The sequence below is a fragment of the Chiloscyllium punctatum genome, chromosome 29, assembly GCF_047496795.1.
Source record: "Chiloscyllium punctatum isolate Juve2018m chromosome 29, sChiPun1.3, whole genome shotgun sequence".
Classification (NCBI taxonomy): Eukaryota; Metazoa; Chordata; class Chondrichthyes; order Orectolobiformes; family Hemiscylliidae; genus Chiloscyllium; species Chiloscyllium punctatum.
This window is the reverse complement of record NC_092767.1, coordinates 4,631,485-4,649,889: the sequence shown is the minus strand read 5'-3', so window position 1 is coordinate 4,649,889 and position 18,405 is coordinate 4,631,485. Positions and strand designations below refer to the sequence as shown.

The 18,405-nt window shown below is 43.6% G+C and overlaps 2 non-coding genes across 2 annotated transcripts; both read left to right on the top strand.

Annotated features, from left to right (window-relative positions):
* The first annotated feature begins 1,301 nt into the window (after nt 1–1,301).
* On the top strand, nt 1,302–1,383 carry trnas-aga (transfer RNA serine (anticodon AGA)). Its single transcript has one exon. It is a non-coding gene; the product is annotated as a tRNA-Ser (tRNA).
* Nucleotides 1,384–3,511: 2,128 nt separating this feature from the next.
* trnar-ucg (transfer RNA arginine (anticodon UCG)) lies at nt 3,512–3,584 on the top strand. The gene has a single exon. It is a non-coding gene; the product is annotated as a tRNA-Arg (tRNA).
* Nucleotides 3,585–18,405: the final 14,821 nt, after the last annotated feature.

The following is an 18,405-nucleotide window of genomic DNA, read 5'->3' as shown; positions in this document are numbered from 1 at the left end:
CAACGGAGACCTCTGTCCCTTTGGGGGTATCTTTCTGTGTGTCTCCCTTTGTGGGTGAAAATGAGCAGAAGTTCCCCCAAAGAGTTACAAGTCGCTGTGCAAAGGTCACACATCTGCCCCATTATTGTGCCATTTAAGAACACAGGATAAAGTCATTGACATTTGCACTGGGAACATTAGAACACACGAGACTTTGGGCCAAAGTTGGAAACTGCGACTGGAATGATTGGCTCTCTGATTAGCCGCGATGCACACAGGTGGAATGGCCTTTTCCCACTTTGTAAATCTACGACGACAAGTTGAAAATAATCTGCAAGTAAAATGTTCATAAAGGGTGTTTTATTTACACCAAATACGACAGTATCTATCGCCTTGTCTTGTTATTTACTTGTGAGGATTCGATAGTCTCAGAACCGTTGCCCGGATCGTACTCCGGCTCATGGAATGCTGGTATTGTTCAGCTAACATGTCGGTGTACCAGTACTTCTGCCGATTTTCCGATGCTAGCAGGTCATTGGTTTTGTCCAAAACATTATGAATGTTAACATAATACGAATAGCTGCAGTTGCTGGAAATCTGAGCAAAAAACGAAAATTGTTTGCGGAACGCAGAAAGACTGGCAACAGAAACATCGACTTTCCTGCTCCTCGGATGCTGCTGTGCTTTTCCAGCATTTTCTGATCTAAAATCAGGTTTCCAGCATCTGCAGTCCTCACTTTTGCCTAGTTCCTTCAGTGTCGCTGGTTCCCAATTCAAGAACTCCATCTCTAGCGGTTTCATGTCTGTACCTCCATGCTGTCGAGTTGAAGAGTGAAGAAAAGTAACTCACCCCCTCCATCTCTGGGGTAATTAGGGGCTGAAAGTGAATCGTATCACATTGAAGTGTATCTACAAGCGACTTAATCTCTGTCTTTTATTGGGAACCATCTCTTTCATTGTAACCATCAGGAAAGGCCATTTCGTTCGCTAAAAAGAGAAATGAATATGTCACTAACCTTTGTTTGTTTCATGGCCAAGAATACTCAGATCAATAGCTCCCTTGATTACCTCTGCTGGTCATGTTCGCAAAGAGGTCTAGCAAATTGCCAAGTGTGATTTTCCTTTCAATAAATAATGTTAAATCAATTTTGCTGCAAATATCTTGTCCTAACTTTGTGCTTTTCTTCTTTTACATTGGTGTCTCGCACCTTACAAATGACAGCAAAGGTATGAATGGAGATGGAAACATGTAACTCAAGTCAGCGGCAGCTTTCAATGAGATCACGGCTGATTTGGTCAATGCTCAGGGGGCGGTGCTGTCTGTAGTCATGGCCGAGTGGTTAAGGCGATGGATTAGAAATCCATTGGGGTTTCCTCACGTAGGTTCGAATCCTGCTGACTACGTTATGAATGCTTTCCTGCTGGAACTATTCAAAGTTAAGAAAGCCTGTTTTGCTTAACGGGCCTGTAATTTGATTAGACTTGAGAAACTCGAGTTCTTCATCAAAAATGCTCCACATTTAAAACATTATCTCTGTTTGTCTTTCCAGAAACACTGCTCGACACATCGGGTTTCTGCAGTTGTTATTGAACGCCCTGAGCAGAAGTGCTGCTTTTCATGAGATTCTCTTTCATCCCTTGTCCTCTGTTCTCTGACTCTGGTCATTGGCAACACTTCCTCCTGCTCGTCAGAGCGCTCATTCCCCACCGCTCCCTCTCCCATCATTACAAACGACCGCAGGAAATTGCCACTTAACCATCTTTGTTCCAAAGTGAAACTCACCAGCCTAGGAACTCTCTCCACCAAACGGGACTTCTCATCCCTGGACATGTTGCAAGCCAGAGGATTGTGAAGAGTTACTGTGAAAATATTGTCAGTTGGCAGTTGGAAAAATGTTTAGGAAGCAAACCATATAATTTAGGCTCCAGCTTTGGAAATCTTGAGAAACCCTTTGGGAAATGGAATCATAGGAGATTGAAGAAGTGTAAATTGTCAGTCCGAGTAGAGGAAGGGACATTGACTCTGATCTTCTCGGCACAGGAACTGGTCTGAGACATTGAAAGAATTCTCGCTCCCGTACGCGAGGAATACAAACTTCATCTGGACTGTGGGATAATGAAAATCTCTGGAACACTCAAGACAATATCCAAATATTGACTGAGATCACTACAGTACGAGTACTATAGATGGGTCAGTTTTTGTCCACTGTGTGCGGGAGGGCTTCCTGACACAGTATGTAGACATGCCTTCAAGGGAAGAAGCCACTTTCGATTTAGTACTGGGTAACGAGCCTGGCCAGGTTTTAGATTTGGAAGGAGGTGAGCACTGTGGAGACAGCGATCACAATTCTCTCAGGTTTACTTTCGTGATGGAAAGGGATAGGTGTACTCCACGGAGCAAGAGTTTCAGCTGGTGGAAGGGAAATCACGATGCAATGAGGTAAGATTTAGGAATCGTAGAGTGGGGTAGGAAACTGTAGGGGGTGAGCACATTAAAAATGTGGAGCTTATTCAAGGAAAAGCTCCTGTGTGTCCTAGATAAGTATGTACCTGTCAGGGAGGGAGCAAGATATAGAAAGCGTGAGCCGTGCTTTACTAAGGAAGTGGAAACCCTGGTCAAGAATAACAAGAAGTCTTATGTTAGGAGAAAACGTGAAAACTCAGTTCGAGCGCTCGAGGGTTCCAACGATATCAGGAAAGACCTAAAAAGAGAGCTGAGAAGAACCAGGAGGAGACATGAGAAGTTGTTGGCAGATAGGATCAGGGTTAACCCTAAGGCTTTCCATAGGTATGTGAGCACTAAAAGAATGACGAGAGTTAAATTTGGGACAATCAAGGATAATAGTGGGAAGTCGTATGTGGAGTCAGTGGAGATAGAGGAAGCACTAAATAAATATTTTTCGACAGAGTTCGCTATAGATAATGAAAATGTTGGCGAGGAAGATAGAGAGATACTTGCGTCTAGACTAGAAGAGATTGAGGTTCACATGGAAGAGATATTAGAAACACTGCAGAGTGTGAAAATAGATAAGTCAGCTGGGCCGGACGGAATCTGTCTGATGTTGTTCAGCAAATGCACGACAGGAAGGTACAAATCAAGCTGATGCTAACAACGGCTCGTTTTGAGCCGCTAATTTGCAGTGAAGCGGCGGCGCCAATAAAAGGTGTCACGCAGCTCGTCTGATTCCACATCCTGAGCTCGAAATGACCAGATGTCTCTCGCAGAGTTTCGGCAGGGTCTTGCTTCGACGACACCATGACACGTTTTCACTGGAGTGGATCATGAAATCGCGTCGGGACTGCGAATAAAACGATGGAAACTTCCAGCAGAGAAGGAGGCGACCCTGAAGCAGGCAGCTGAGGACAAATGTTTCTCCTTTGCCAGTGAAAGGCACTGCTTCACAAATTGGAAACTTCGAAGTGAAGCAGTGTTGGTGATTTTCTTCGCTGCTTGTTCACCTTTTTAATTCTGATTCCGTGAAAGTCCATGGCATTACATATCGACATTCTGCCAGCGGTGAGCGTGTCTGTTGGGCCAGTGGCGTAATGGATAACGCGTCTGACTTCGGATCAGAAGATTGTAGGTTCGAGTCCTACCTGGCTCGAGGAGAATGTCTGACTTTAACCGTGCCCCACGTTGACGCTCCCCTGTGATGTCCTGCCGGGACGTCCCCTCAGTGCTTCCACATTTGAAACTTGCATTTGTCCTATTATCCATTTCAAATTCCAGCTCACCACAACGGAGACCTCTGTCGCTTTGGGGGTATCTTTCTGTGCGTCTCCCTTTGTGGGTGAAAATGAGCAGAAGTTCCTCAAAAGAGTTACAAGTCGCTGTGCAAAGGTCACACATCTGCCCCATTATTGTGCTATTTAAGAACACAGGATAAAGTCATTGACATTTGCACTGGGAACGTTAGAACACACGAGACTTTGGGCCAAAGTTGGAAACTGCGACTGGAATGATTGGCTCTCTGATTAGCCGTGATGCACACAGGTGGAATGGCCTTTTCCCACTTTGTAAATCTACGAAGACAAGTTGAAAATAATTTGCAAGGAAAATGTTCATAAAGGGTGTTTTATTTACACCAAATACGATAGTATCTATCGCCTTGTCTTGTTATTTACTTGTGAGGATTCGATACTCTCAGAACCGTGGCCCGGATCGTATTCCCGCTCATGGATTGGTGGTATTGTTCAGCTAACATGTCGGTGTACCAGTACTTCTGCCGATTTTCCGATGCTAGCAGGTCATTGATTTTGTCCAAAACATTATGAATGTTAACATAATACGAAGAGCTGCAGTTGCTGGAAATCTGAGCCAAAAACGAAAATTGTTTGCGGAACGGAGAAAGACTGGCAACAGAAACATCGACTTTCCTGCTCCTCGGATGCTGCTGTGCTTTTCCAGCATTTTCTGATCTAAAATCAGGTTTCCAGCATCTGCAGTCCTCACTTTTGCCTCGTTCCTTCAGTGTCGCTGGTTCTCAATTCAAGAACTACATCTCTCGCGGTTTAATGTCTGTACCTCCATGCTGTCGAGTTGAAGAGTGAAGAAAAGTAACTCACCCCCTCCATCTCTCGGGTAATTAGGGGCTGAAAGTGAATCGTATCACATTGAAGTATATGTACAAGCGACTTAATCTCTGTCTTTTATTGGGAACCATCTCTTTCATTGTAACCATCAGGAAAGACCATTTCGTTCGCTGAAAAAAGAAATGAATATGTCACTAACCTTTGTTTTTTTCATGTCCAAGAATACTCAGATCAATAGCGCCCTTGATTACCTCTGCTGGTCATGTTCGCAAAGAGGTCTAGCAAATTCCCAAGTGTGATTTTCCTTTCAATAAATAATGTTGAATCAATTTTGCTGCAAATATCTTGTCCTATCTTTGTGCTTTTCTTCTTTTACATTGGTGTCTCGCACCTTACAAATGACAGCAAAGGTATTGAATGGAGATGGAAACATGTAACTCAAGTCAGCGGCAGCTTTCAATGAGATATCGGCTGATTTGGTCACTGCTCAACGTTACAGCTTTGTCTGTAGTCATGGCCGGGTGTTTAAGCTGAATAATTAGAAGTTTTCTGGGGGTTTCCCCACGTAGGCTCGTGTCCTGCTGACGTACGTTATGAATGCTTTCCCACTGGAACAATTTCTACTCGAAGTTCAGAAAGCTTATCTTGCAAACCAGACCGGTAATTTGATTAGACTTGGGAAACTCGAGTTCTTCATCAGAAATGTTCTGTATTTAAAGCATTATCTCTAAGAATGACGATAGTTAAATTTGGGACAATCAAGGATAATAGTGGGAAGTTTTGTGTGGAGTCAGAGGAGGTAGGGGAAGCACTAAATTAATATTTTTCGACAGTGTTCGCGATAGAAAATGAAAACGTTGGCGAGGAAGATACAGAGATACTTGCGTCTAGTGTAGTAGAGATTGAGGTTCACAAGGATTAGGTAATAGAAATACTGAAGATTGTGAAAACAGACAAGTCCCCTGGGCCGAATGGGATCTGTCCTAGGAACCTTCTGGGAAGCAAGGGAAGACATTGATGAGCCTTTGGAATTGATCGTCAAATCATCGTTGTATACAGGAATGGAGCCCGTGGAATGGAGCATAGCATATGTTGTTCTCTTGTGCAAAAAGTTTCGTAGAGACAACCCTGGTAATTACAGACCAGTGAATTCACTGCAGTTGTTGGTAACGTGTTGGAAAAGGTTATTATAGATAGGATTTATGACCATCTCGCAAAGAATAATCTGATCAGGGACAGTCAGCACAGTTTTGTGATGGTTAGGCCTTGCCTAACGAATCTCGTTGACTTTTTTGACAAAGTGACCAAACAGGTAGATGACAGTAACCCGGTTGATGTGGTGTATATGGGTTTCAGCAAGTTGTTCGATAAGTTTCCCCACAATAGGCTGTTATACAAAATGCGGAGGAATGGAATTATGGGAGAGTTTCCAGCTTTGATCAGTCATTGGCTTGCCAATAGAAAACAGTGTTGTCGTTGATGGAACATGTTCTTCTTGGTGTTTAGGTCCTGGCGCCGTAACACAAGGGTTGGTGTTAGGTCCACTGCTGTTACATGAGATCTAACCTTGCCAATCAGTCTCCCATGGGAAACATTATTGAACACCTTACTGAAGACCGTATGGATCACATTTACTGCTCTGCCCTCATCAATCTTCTTTGTTACTTCTTCAAAAAAATTATCAAGTTTGTGAGACATGATTTCCCACGCACAAAGCCATGTTAATAATCCCGAATCAGTCCTTGCCTTTCCAAATACATGTACATTCTGTTCCTCAGGATTCCCTCCAACAATTAGAGCATTCTTGGCAGATGCAGTTTCATGTAGGGAATGCGAGGTCATATACTTTGTTGGGAAGAATCAAAAGACACACTAGTGTTAAAATCGATAGAAAAAAAAAGAAGTGCGGTGCAGAGGAGTCTCAGTGTTCTTATACATGAAACGAAGAAAGGTTAATCACATATTTATTTCTTGCTGGCAAAACAAAGCCGTTTCTGATGCTCACAATTAAAGAGATGGTTTGCAAGAAAATAGGAAAATTAAGTCACTAGTAGAGTAATCAATTACCAAGATATCCCTCGTGATGTTTTATGGGACATGTGGGATTTTTTTTTATTTTGGTTCTCCAAACGTTTTTACAATAGAACCGAGAGTTTTAGATGGGAAGTTAAGATCACGCATGACTACTGCCATTTTTGTCACCTTGTACGATTTATTTCGCTTTGTGGTTACTGCGAGTGGGCTTGTAAACTGCACATGCTTGTGAGTCCATTCCTCACTGTTCCTCAACTCCAGCCAAACAGACTTTACATCCTTATTTCCTGAATCAAGGTAATTCTCTCACCATTGCATAAATGTCATTAAAACCTCGGTATTTCACACGCCTCTTTATATCATCTTTCAATATCAATTGATCTTTTACTGTATTGCAGTTGTCCATAAGAAGAGAAAAATGAAATGGAGAATGGTGGACCTAAGCTTCATACACCCGTTATTGAAGCGAAAATGCAGATTTCTGCCTATAAAACGATCGTGGAAGCATGTGCCGAACCCTCAGGAAACACAGAATAAGTGCAGTGCCACAGGGCATGTCAGGGACAGCACTAGAAGGACAACAGAAATGCTGCTCTAAGCTCCTATTTTGGATGTATTTCTCAATGAGCAATAGAGTGTGACATGTGTTCCATCAGGAGTTACCTCACACAAGGAAGTAACCAGTGCTACAGACTGTCATATCATCCAAATTCCAAGCCCTGGAATCAGAGACATTCAATATTCTGTTTATAACTGCAAGGAACAGCTGTCCAAGGCGTTTTTACAGTCCAGATGAAATTATGAATGCAGCTCTCCAGTTGTCAGCCTCTTTCTCCTATGTCGTGTTTCGTGCAGTCCATGCGTGGAATCTCGTCAACCACGTTTGAAATGCACATGATGGGGTATTGGGCCTTGTTTTCTCGTGAGTTGTTGTCTGAGTGAGTCCCTCGGTTTCTGTGCTGTTATATGTCCGAGTGTTCGGAGGAATCTGGATATCATATTGCAGAATTTGTTTTTAACACAGGGAAGCATGATTTAAAAATTACCTCATAGCAAATCCACGTTGCAAACTTTGTATGCCATGCATTTGCGAATGAAGGTGGGTGAATATTGGTTCTTGGCAAAGAATTTGTGTGGGCGTCAGTCCAGCAGTCCCTAGTAGCAATACGTACAAACGGCAGGGGCCACACATTCGGCTACAATAGCACAACAATAATAGGACAGGGCAAGCACAAGACAGGCAGACAATTCATGGAAACAGGGCACTCATCCACGGATTCCATCCGTTGGACCCAATCTGCAATCCCAACAAACGGCAGCAGCAGGAATGAAACCAAATGCATTCGTACCAAAACATGAGAGCAGCGCTTCACAGGAACCTCTGCAGCGCTGAGAATGTCACCCAGAAAGGGACGAAAAGTCTGCAAACCATTTTCCTAGCGTCACCGAACTTTTTAACAAGAACTCCAGAAGCATCCGAACTTCACATCTTTCTGCTCCAAAACACTCCGCTTTTCCACAACAGAGAATTGCACACTCAACTACCGCGTGTAATATGAGAATTGCAGCCCCTACACGACCAAGGGCGGCAGTAAGAGCGAGGGGAAACAGCTGCCACTGTCATTCCACAGCTACAAACGCTCTCTTTGAAAGGTACATTATCGTATGAATGTCGGGGCAGCAGTAGAATATGGGAACTAAACAGCCTGCGCTGTGTATTCATATTCTGGACAATGTGAGTTGTTCACAGTTTTCCCTGAAAGTGAGTGGACGTCGTTATTTCACCGCTGCTGTGAAGCCAGATCCTGCACTGAGTCTGGTCCCTCGTTTTTTGTTGTTGTGGCTAAAAGGTGGGCAATCGCAACGTGAAACTTTGTTATATTTCTCTCATTTCCTTCATTACTGTCGTGGTGAGGGAGGCTGGAGATTGGCTCGCTCGATCAGATGGAGGCACCAGCGCATTGTTGACCTAATTTAATCGAGAATGTAATTGGTCATATTCACTTTGCATGGTACATTTTTCTGTTTTGTTTAATGTTACTTGAGCACTTTCTGTTACTTGGCAATGCACTAAATCTCCAGAATGTCGGGAAGCTCCGTTTGGAATTGCTTCGGTGTTATTTGTGTGAGCAGCTCTTGACATACACGTCTCGCACTGCCCCACAGACAGAAGTAATGAGTTTGCGTGTCTGATAATGACTCTGCCTTTTGAGTTTTGCACCTGGTCCACGCTAAGAGCTGTCAGTTTTTGGATTCACTGGAGAGTTAAGGGGATAACACGATTTGTGAGGTTTTTTTTTTAGTCAACGAAATTATTTGATGGAGAACTTGGGAATGTATCAAGGAGAATGGTCATTGTCTGTAAATGTCTGGAAAACATTCCTCTCTGTGTCATTTCAAAACATTACGCCTCAAGAAAAAAATAAAATTCAAACACGCTCACTTAGTAACAAACAGCATGCGTTTTTGCAAGTGGTCTATTCAAACTGTTGTCAGGTACTGGAGTGTCACAGAATTACCGAGCAAGGAAGCAAACCTTCCTATCCACCTTGCACCTGTTGAACAGATGACCGTAAATAATCTAAACATATTTGTCAATATTTGTCCCTTATCTCTCCGAACAATTCCTGTCTGCATACCCATTTAGATGCCTTTGAAGTGTTGTGAGTGCACCAAACTCTGCCACTAAATGTTGCAATTTATTCCACACGCACAAAAATGTCTGTATTAAAAACAAGTGTCGCTCACGTCCCTTTCAAATTGTACGGCTCTCACATTAAACCTATGCTATCTCACTGTAAATTCATGTGACTTCTGAAAAAAATGTAGATTGACTATGTTCTCTGTTCGTCTACCTCATGATTTTGTAAACATTTCCAAGAACATCCCTCAGGCCTGAAGCTCCGGGGAAAACTGTCGAAGAATATTCAGCTTCTCAATAATGTCCACACCGTGCAAACCTTTCAAATCGTTGTAAATATTTTTTTAAATTATGCGAAGGTATATATAGAAAGTGCCAGGGGAAATTGCCTGAAGTGAAGCGATGCTGAAACATTAGTCTTGACAGGTTTGGCGCTTAATTATCGTCAGGGAGCGTCGCCGAGTGGTTTAATGTAGGTAAAAGCAACAAATGCAGATGCTGGAGACCAGATTCAGGATTAGTGGTGCTGAAGAGCGCAGCAGTACAGGCAGCATCCGAGGAGCAGTAAAATCGACGTTTCGGGCGAAAACCTGTATTCCTGATGAAGGGCTTTTGCCTGAAACGTCGAGTTTACTGCTCCTCGGATGCTGCCTGAACTGCTGTGCTCTTCCAGCACGATTAATCCAGAGAGGTTTAATGTGCTGCGTTTAGGATCCAGTCTCTATTGCGTCGTGGGTTTGAAACCCAACTTTGCAATAGAACAACTGCAGGCAGCTTTTTATGACAGAGCTACGCAGGTCCTGATATTGCTTTATGGGTGTGTTTGTTACTCCTCGGGTCTCTCACCCTCTCTGCGATAAACACGGGAACATGAGCAACTGATTCTTAAAATAATGAGAACTACTGCTGTCCACATCCTCTCGATCACTGTGCGTTTGGATGTGTACACGCACAATTTTGCTGCCAGTTGCTGTGTCTCAAATGGTCAGAGCATTTGGCTGAAATGTTGGTTGTCCTAGCCCAAAAAGAGCACAGAGCATCAAATATTTCACATCAAGTATTGAGAGCGACCATGTGCTGACAATACAACCACGAGAACTCATCCATGATTGACCCTGAGTCCTCAATGAGTGAGACGGTCACGTGCAGCAAAATGTGACCCCACTCTCTACAAGCCCCAGCTGCCAACAGAAAGGGGCCACTGCAGTTTCAATCAGCGGCTTCCTGCCCAGCCCTGGGACACAGCTCATGGAAACTCCTTCCTCAGGAACGGCTGTTACCGTGTGAAAGGGTAAAACATTCTAATTCAAACTGGAAATGGCTTCAGAAGATTGTTCCTGTTTTTAAAACATTTTATAATCAGAATTCCTTTCTCGAATATTAGAAGTGGTAAACTTTGTAGGCAAGTCGAACAAAGAAAGTGTTGATTGTGAGGACTCTGTCTCTTCAGCAGATGGGATTCCCTACACTCTAATCAGAAATGATTTGGTTTCCTGAGGTATTTTCCCGATTGATTTGCAGTCTGCCAGAGTGTCTGGGAATCACTTCGGCGACCTAAGGAACAGGCTCAAAATTTGAAAATATTAACAGAGAATCGTAAATCCAGGGGCAAGGCCTAAATGGATTGTCATGGTCTGAAGGAATAAATCTGAGAATTGAAAGACTTGGATAATGTTATTTGCAATGGGGAGGAATAAACGAGATTTTGGAAATTGTCGTGTCAGCTGAATGAAACTCGGTATGAAATGATAAATTAACCAACACCAATCCTATCCTGATACACTCAGTCGGTAGAGCTTGAGACCTTTAATCTCAATGGTGTGGGGTCGAGACCCATGCAGGGCGCTGTTGTTTGTTAATAGGTTTGCCGCTCTCCTTTAATGTTGCAAGAGCAAAATCGCTCGCTGAAGCTTGTTTTGTTTACACATTTTTTCCTCCGTTTTTGATCATCTCTTGGTTTCTGAGTGAAAACTGTCTCCACTGTACTGCAGGTGCAACAGACAAGGTTATCAGTTCAGCTGAATATGCTATAAACGATGTCCCTTCCAAAACGTGAGGTTCCATTCCAAACGTGCCCCAACCAAAATGTCCAGATACGTCGAATGCGAATGGCCACATGACAGTGACAGCTGCATGTCAAATGGTGCTGCAATAGAATTAAGTGAATGAGAATGCTCTGATGGAAACCGAATGGAAATCTCCCTGAAATTTTCCCAGTTCACTCGGTAAATGATGCTGTTGTGTACCCACATGTGTCTACGTAATGGACAGCTTATTGTCAGTAACAGGGGATGGGGGTGATGCAGGATAGTGAGGTTTCCGTGTGAGTTAGAAGTGATTTGTTCGTCCACAGAGCAGACATAGCTGTTTGGTCCAGGATCAGACTTTTCCCTTCTGTTTCAGTACCAACAAAAGAAATTGCAGGAAAATCTCAGCAGGTCTGGTAGAATCTTGGAATGGAAAACCGAGTTAAGTCTTCAAGACCAGTGACACTTATTACTCCATGTCCATCTCCGTCTACCTTTTCATTGAATATCTCCTGACTCTCAACTTTATACTCAGTTTCTCTTTTATTATTCCATCTCCAAACATTCTTCCAGTCTCAAAATTTAATAGCAGAACTGTTCCATCTATCACCTCGCCGAGTTATGAGAGGAGGACTTCGAAATGCACGATTAACTCTGTTTCTATTTCCCAAGATACAGGCTGGTCGGAGACCAGAAGGCATCGGAGGACAGTTAGAGCTTTCAGCCCGTCTGGTCTGCCCGCCATTCGGTCATGACTCATATCGTTCCCAAACAAATTTTCAGCCTTCCATTTGTGACACTTAGCTCCCCTGAATTTAGGATCCAGTCTTTTTCCCAGAGTGCGAATGAAACTATCCCAACCGTCTCCACATCTGCTGGCAGCTGTTACACCATATCTGTGTGTGATCGAGCTCAATTTCAGTCCCACACAGCAAACACGTCTGTTCTGAGCAATGCAATTCCCGCTGCATGACAGATTGATCGGGTCTCTGACCCCACGGTTTTTCTTCGAGGCAGTAGTTAGCTCCTTCACCACCCACGGCAAGGATCGGTGCTTCAAAATGTGAGGACAAAGAACGATAGGCACAAGAGTTTGTACAGGTTAGGTCGAAAGGGTTATTGTCAACTTCAGTGGAGTCCCTGCTTCAGAGTCTGGGTTTGAATCCCCCAGGCCTGGAAAAAATTCCAAGTCAGGAAATGAAGATTTATTTCTCTTCTTGTGGCTAATCAGAATGAAAACCATTTTCTGCTTCAACAGAGAACACAGACCCGGTTCTGCCAGAAGGAATCCAGTGATTGATTGCAAACAACTGGAATCATAGAGTCATAGAGATGTACTGCAGGGAAACAGACCCTTCGTTCAAACCTGTCCATGCTGACCGGAAATCCCAACCCAATTTGGTCCCTCTTGCCAGCATACGGCCCATATCCCTCCAAACCCTTCCTACTCATATACAATTTCAAATGCCTCTTAAATGTTCCAATTGTACGAGCCTCCACTACATCCTCTGGCAGCCATGGCAGCATATACACGAATAAATCGTCACTGCAAATCCCCTCTAAGGATCTCGCCTTTCTAAGCTGAAACTATCTCGCTGTTCATTCAATGTCGCTACGTCTAATTCTTGGAACTCCCTCCCTATCGACATCATGGCTGTATCACTCTGTTGAGCACTTCGAGGACGATGTAACGTAACTTACCATCTCAATCTCTTGAGTAATTATGGTTGGGCAGTGAAGCCTATCCCAAAGAGTGACGTGCATTCTCCAGAATTTCGTTTGAAAAAACTGCAGTTTCCAAGTGGACATCCGAAAGTGGTCGGCAACAAAAGTAAAGTATCGAAGGGAAAGTAGGATAAACTGAAAGTCAATGATGACTGAGTTGAATGAGGCTGAAAGTGAGTGAGGAGCTGTTGGTACAAGGATCAATGTCAGTGCTAATGGTTTAGCCCTTACTGCCCACTGTTAACACCAATTCACACACCACTCCTGGTAAATTCACCACAATTACCCTGGTCTCTTGGTATGAGTTTCCCTCTGTGCATATTCAGGCGGTAAATCGTCCCCGAGAGGATGAACGCATACTGTTTATCCTGTCAGGTTAAAGAGGTGAAAGCATCAGTTTGAAATCAAAGCAAGAAGAGATTGCCTCTTCCTATACATTTTCAGTAGACAGTCACCAGCTGTGAACTTCTTTCCTGCACAAGCGGATGTTGATATAAATTATCATCGAGCAGCTTTATTACAGAAAGGTGGTCCGAATAACTGTGATCAAATATTTCATTAAATGCCCTTATTGATTTGAAGAACCGTGTCTGTGGTTTCGTCAGTTAAATCAAATGGTAATAAACAGACGTTAATGGTGTCAAATGCCGTCAAATGTTCTGTACATTGCAAGTTCATTGTTTAAACTTCTTGTTAAAGCCGTATTGTTTCGCTAACATCACGAAAGTAACGGCTCACCATGCTTCTTGTGTTTGAGCTCAGACCGTTATTATTTCGTGCTACCAAGCCCTACCTCCTGATGTGGACCCATTAGTCTATGTTCTATCCTGCTAATTCAACGCAGAGTTATTTTTACTCTGTTCGACAAGGATTTGTCTATCTCTTCTACTATTATTCTCCGTCCGTCTTTTCAAGTTTTTTGGGAATAATGAAGAGACGCAGGAGACACTGCAGACTTGCAGGACAATGTTGTATTAATAACGCATCCAATGAGATAATAGCTCTTATTGTCCGCTGTCACCATTCATTGATTTTTGGCAAACGGCAATGGCATCATAGAAATCCTATAATTGGAGTGAAACTGCTTTTTTTTTCTGGTCTATTAAGAATACTATTTAGAATTGTAAAAGCTAATAACGTTTTGAGTGAACAAATGTCACCTGATCTCAGACCTAAGTAACACAGACATTATTTGGAGTCTGTGAGCCCAGTTCTACACACTCTGGCCGGGGGTCGGAGAAAGCCACGGAACAGCCTCCGATTTTAACACTTTTCCAAGAGTAGAAATGAAAAATGAGGGATATTGACAGAGGAAATTCCCCATTGCTACAGCAGTGAGACCACTGGGTCCTGAACAGTAGACTTCCACGGAAAGTGAAGTATGGTGCTGTATGTTTTTTTCATTTGTGATCATTTTAGCTGCACATTCAGTTTATTTCTTTCTTCCATTTCTGTCAGCTTGGAAAAGGCCTTTCCGCCCATCTGCAGTGCGGGTCATTGGACATTCATCTTTTCGAGTCCAGGAGCTACTATTTCTTGGAGGACCTTCTGCACTGCATCTCGGGTGGGGTGGGTGCGAGGCTTTACCACTATATTCACCTGTCTATAGATATCGGAGAAGGGTCTATCTATTCCACGCCACCAGGCTTCCTCATCGCTCTTCTGAATCTTGGTTATTATTACCCTTGCCAAGGCACCTCCTTCTTTGATAACAGGAAACCGATATCCCGTGTCAGGCGTACCTGTAGCCGTGATGGATACTACTCAATGCCAGTAACTGGGTACACAAGGATCTCTGTGGAAATATTAATTGCCTTATTTATAGTCGTCCTGGTTACCAAACAGGCATGGGTGGCATGTAAAGGTCAACTTAACATCCTTGGTTAAGATTACCGTCTGCTGTTGTATCCCAGACACCCCCTGCCTTCACGACTCGTCCTGCCATGCAGTCCCATATTTCTATGAGTCTTCTAATCATTACTTACACTTATTTGGATCGGGTGTTGTCCGATGTCTCCTCAAGGTCAACTACACGTTTGCAACGGCTGGCGTGTATCAACGTGGCTCTTTCGGCGATCTTAACAGCTGTCTGTGTTGTAGGGAGCCCTTGGAACGGTCCCAGCCAGCTCTTCGCCTTCATGCTTTTGCTCCTGAAGTCTTTCACCACTATCCAGGCTTCAGGTTCTAGATTGTGCATCTTCCCTTCTGCTGATTGGGGTTGTGCTGCCCTTCTTTTGATTCTGTATTTGAGACAGAAGTGTGGAGAGATTTATACCGTAACATAATATCTCGTCCTCACAGTGGTCTGTTATCTGTTTTAAAATCGGTCTTGGCCAATTCCTGTATTGGGCCACCTTCCAAACAAAATCTCAAACGTCCTAATATTTACTCTTCCTCTCCTTCATATATATTCGCACAATTGGAAATGCCTTTGTCCATGTCACCTCTAGTTCCTCACAACATTTTGCCAATTAATTTTTAATGATAGTTTTCTCTCTTTCCACTGCCCCACCGCTCGCTCGGTGGTAAGCACAATGTTGCCTCACCTTTATTCCCAAGTAATCACTGATCTGCTGTAGGGAAATATTTATAAATGGGTTTCCATTGTCGCTGCTTAGCCTTTCAGGATGCCCCATCTCGGAATTATTTCAGTTAGCAAAGCCTTGGCTACTGCACTGGCATCCTGTTTAGACATGGGAGCACTTCCACCCCATGGGAAAACATCAAATATTACCAGACAATGCCTTTTCCCTTCGCTGGGTGTTAGTTGGGATTGGGGGTGTTCTGCCTGATTCATTTGTATTCCCCTCCCCACATTATTAGTGGCACAGATAACACATTATTCACCTTATTTTTATGAGTAATGAGTAAATTCCTTTCTGTACCAGCATGCTGAAATATTGTCGTACATCCCCACTTTTGACACATGGTCCTTACCGTGTGTTACTTTGGCATAGAAAGGGAATAAAGATCGTGGTAGACAGGGTTTCTCACTGGGGCCACACCACACCCATTCCCTCATTCTGCACCCTGCCCTTGTCCATTCACGCTTCTCCTTCGATGTGGTCTGAGACTGTAACTCCCATAAGTCTGCTTTGGATTACAAATATGTGACATACACATGTCAAACTCATCACTTGGCGGCTGATTGGCTGCTGTGTCCTTGCCGCTCAGTCTACATTTTCATTGCCTTGAGAACTTGAATCATAATTATTCCTGTGGGCTTCAAATGTACATACAGTGATTGATTTAGGCAATCGGACTGCTTTCAGGAGGTCAGAGATCAGGCCATATTATGTGATTAGCTTTCCAGTGGAGGTCAAGAAGCCCTTGTTTTTCCACAGGGATCCAATATTATGTACAACCCCGAATGCATATCTGTTGTCGATGTAAATATTCACTGTTCTTCCTTCGGCCAATTTACATGCCTCAATCAAGGCAATCAGCTCTGCTGCTTGCGCTGACAGATGAGAAGGAAGTGATCCCGCTTTGACTACCTCGTGGGTAGTTGCTACAACATACCAGACACTGGCCTATCTCTTTGCTTCTGAATGCTGACCTATCCACAATAAAACCCCGTATCCAGATTCTAAATTGGTGAATCCTACACGTCTGCTCTCGGGCTTCAAATGCCATTAATTACAGTGACACAATCATGTCGGTCTCCGTCTCCTTCTCTGGGGAGAAGTCAAGCAGCATGAAGGACGTTACATCGCTTTATTGTCAGGTTAGGCTTCTCCAGTAGCATAGCATTGTATGTGAGCCAACGTGCAGCCGACATGTGTGCTGTGTTGTGCTCAGAAAGCAGTAAGGATACTGCATGTGGGACCAGTCGGTTTAATTCAACAAAGCCGACTATGTCCCTGGAAGCTACAACAGCCTTTTCAAATGCAGGCACGACACAGAGGCATTTATGCAATCCTGCCGTTACGGGATCTAAGTTGAGGTGAAAAATAAGCTATGGCGTCAATTTTCTACACACAATTCTGCATCAGCTCAAATGTCATGCAGGCACGCTTCTCATCCACTGTATGTACAAAAGGCTTGTTTGGATTTGGAATCCCAGTGTCGGTGTAGTTGGGAGTGCCATTTCAACATTTCAACAAAGGCACTCTAGGCCTCAGGGGTCACTGCAACGGACTCTAGCTCTGCAAATCTGAACCATGAACTATGACACTTTTAGGCGCCTAAAGGTTTGCGTAATGCGGGTTAAACATTCTAAGTAGGATCACATGACCAAAAAGGATAACAATTGTTTCTTCATGTGAGGATTTGAATTTTGCTGGTTTGCTTGAACTCTGTCTTGACCAATGGCCTTTCCTTGTTCAGATATTAAGTGACCTAAGAACTTCAACCGTTGTTCCACAAGTTGTAGTTTTGCGAGACTAGATGGCAGAGCATCGTAAGACTACCTTTCTCACATTGTTTCTCTGTTGATGCTGCGATTAAGCATTCGTTTACATACTGCAGAAGCGCTGACATCCCCCCTCTCCCCCACCCCACCCCTTCCCCGGTTAAAACAAGAGTCTCCAGACTCCTGTGGAGAGCCTCGTTAATTATGGTGGGGACTCACAGTAATCTTGAAAATGTCACGTGAAAGTATACCATTTGCCTTTGAATGGAAAAGTGAACCAGAATTGACTGTCGGCGTGTAACGGTACACAAAACAAGGCATTTGCTAAATCCACAATAGACAGCCATTTACATCCAGCGGAATTTGAGCCAATATAATATAGGGGTTGGGAACATTTGGGGTGTGCGGAACAACAGCGTTCTTGATAACCTGCAGGTCATGACCAAACCTCCCGATTCCCCCGATTCACCTGGAATGTTTGCCTTTTTGAACGAAAAAAATGGGTGTTATCACCAGTGATTATTCACGGGGGATTATCACTCCAACCTATAAGAGAGATTCAAAGACTGGAGTAATTCCTTGCACAGCCTCGGGCTTTAACGGCTCTTTTGCTTTGCCAGGACTATACTCAGACTTCGGGGTTATTCTTAAGGATTCGTTTGAGCCCCACATCGTTTTTGCCTTTTGCCCTGAAATCAGTTGGGACCCTTCTTAATCTTGGGTCCGAGACATCTACCATAGGTAAACGCCAGACGACACTCCTGCCGGGGATTACCTGGACTGCCCTGTCTGCCTGAGTTAGCCAATTTAGTTTCTTCCTATACGTCCTTATAACTGCATTGAATCAGATACCCACACCGATCCTGAAGATACAATCTTGCGTTTTTTTGTGCCTGTAGTACCCATGGTCCCAAATTCTGACACCTGTCGCTGGATGCCTTCGCCAATGATCCGTGAGGAAAAGAGCCTTCCACATGAAAAAAAAGGGTCTACTTACCGTCACAGATACTTAAAAAAGTTTAAAGTGACAGAACATCTGTGATCATTCCAATAAAATTCGCACAATAACAACTGATCTGGTTTAACCAATCTCCTGAACCAATCCTTCTCTT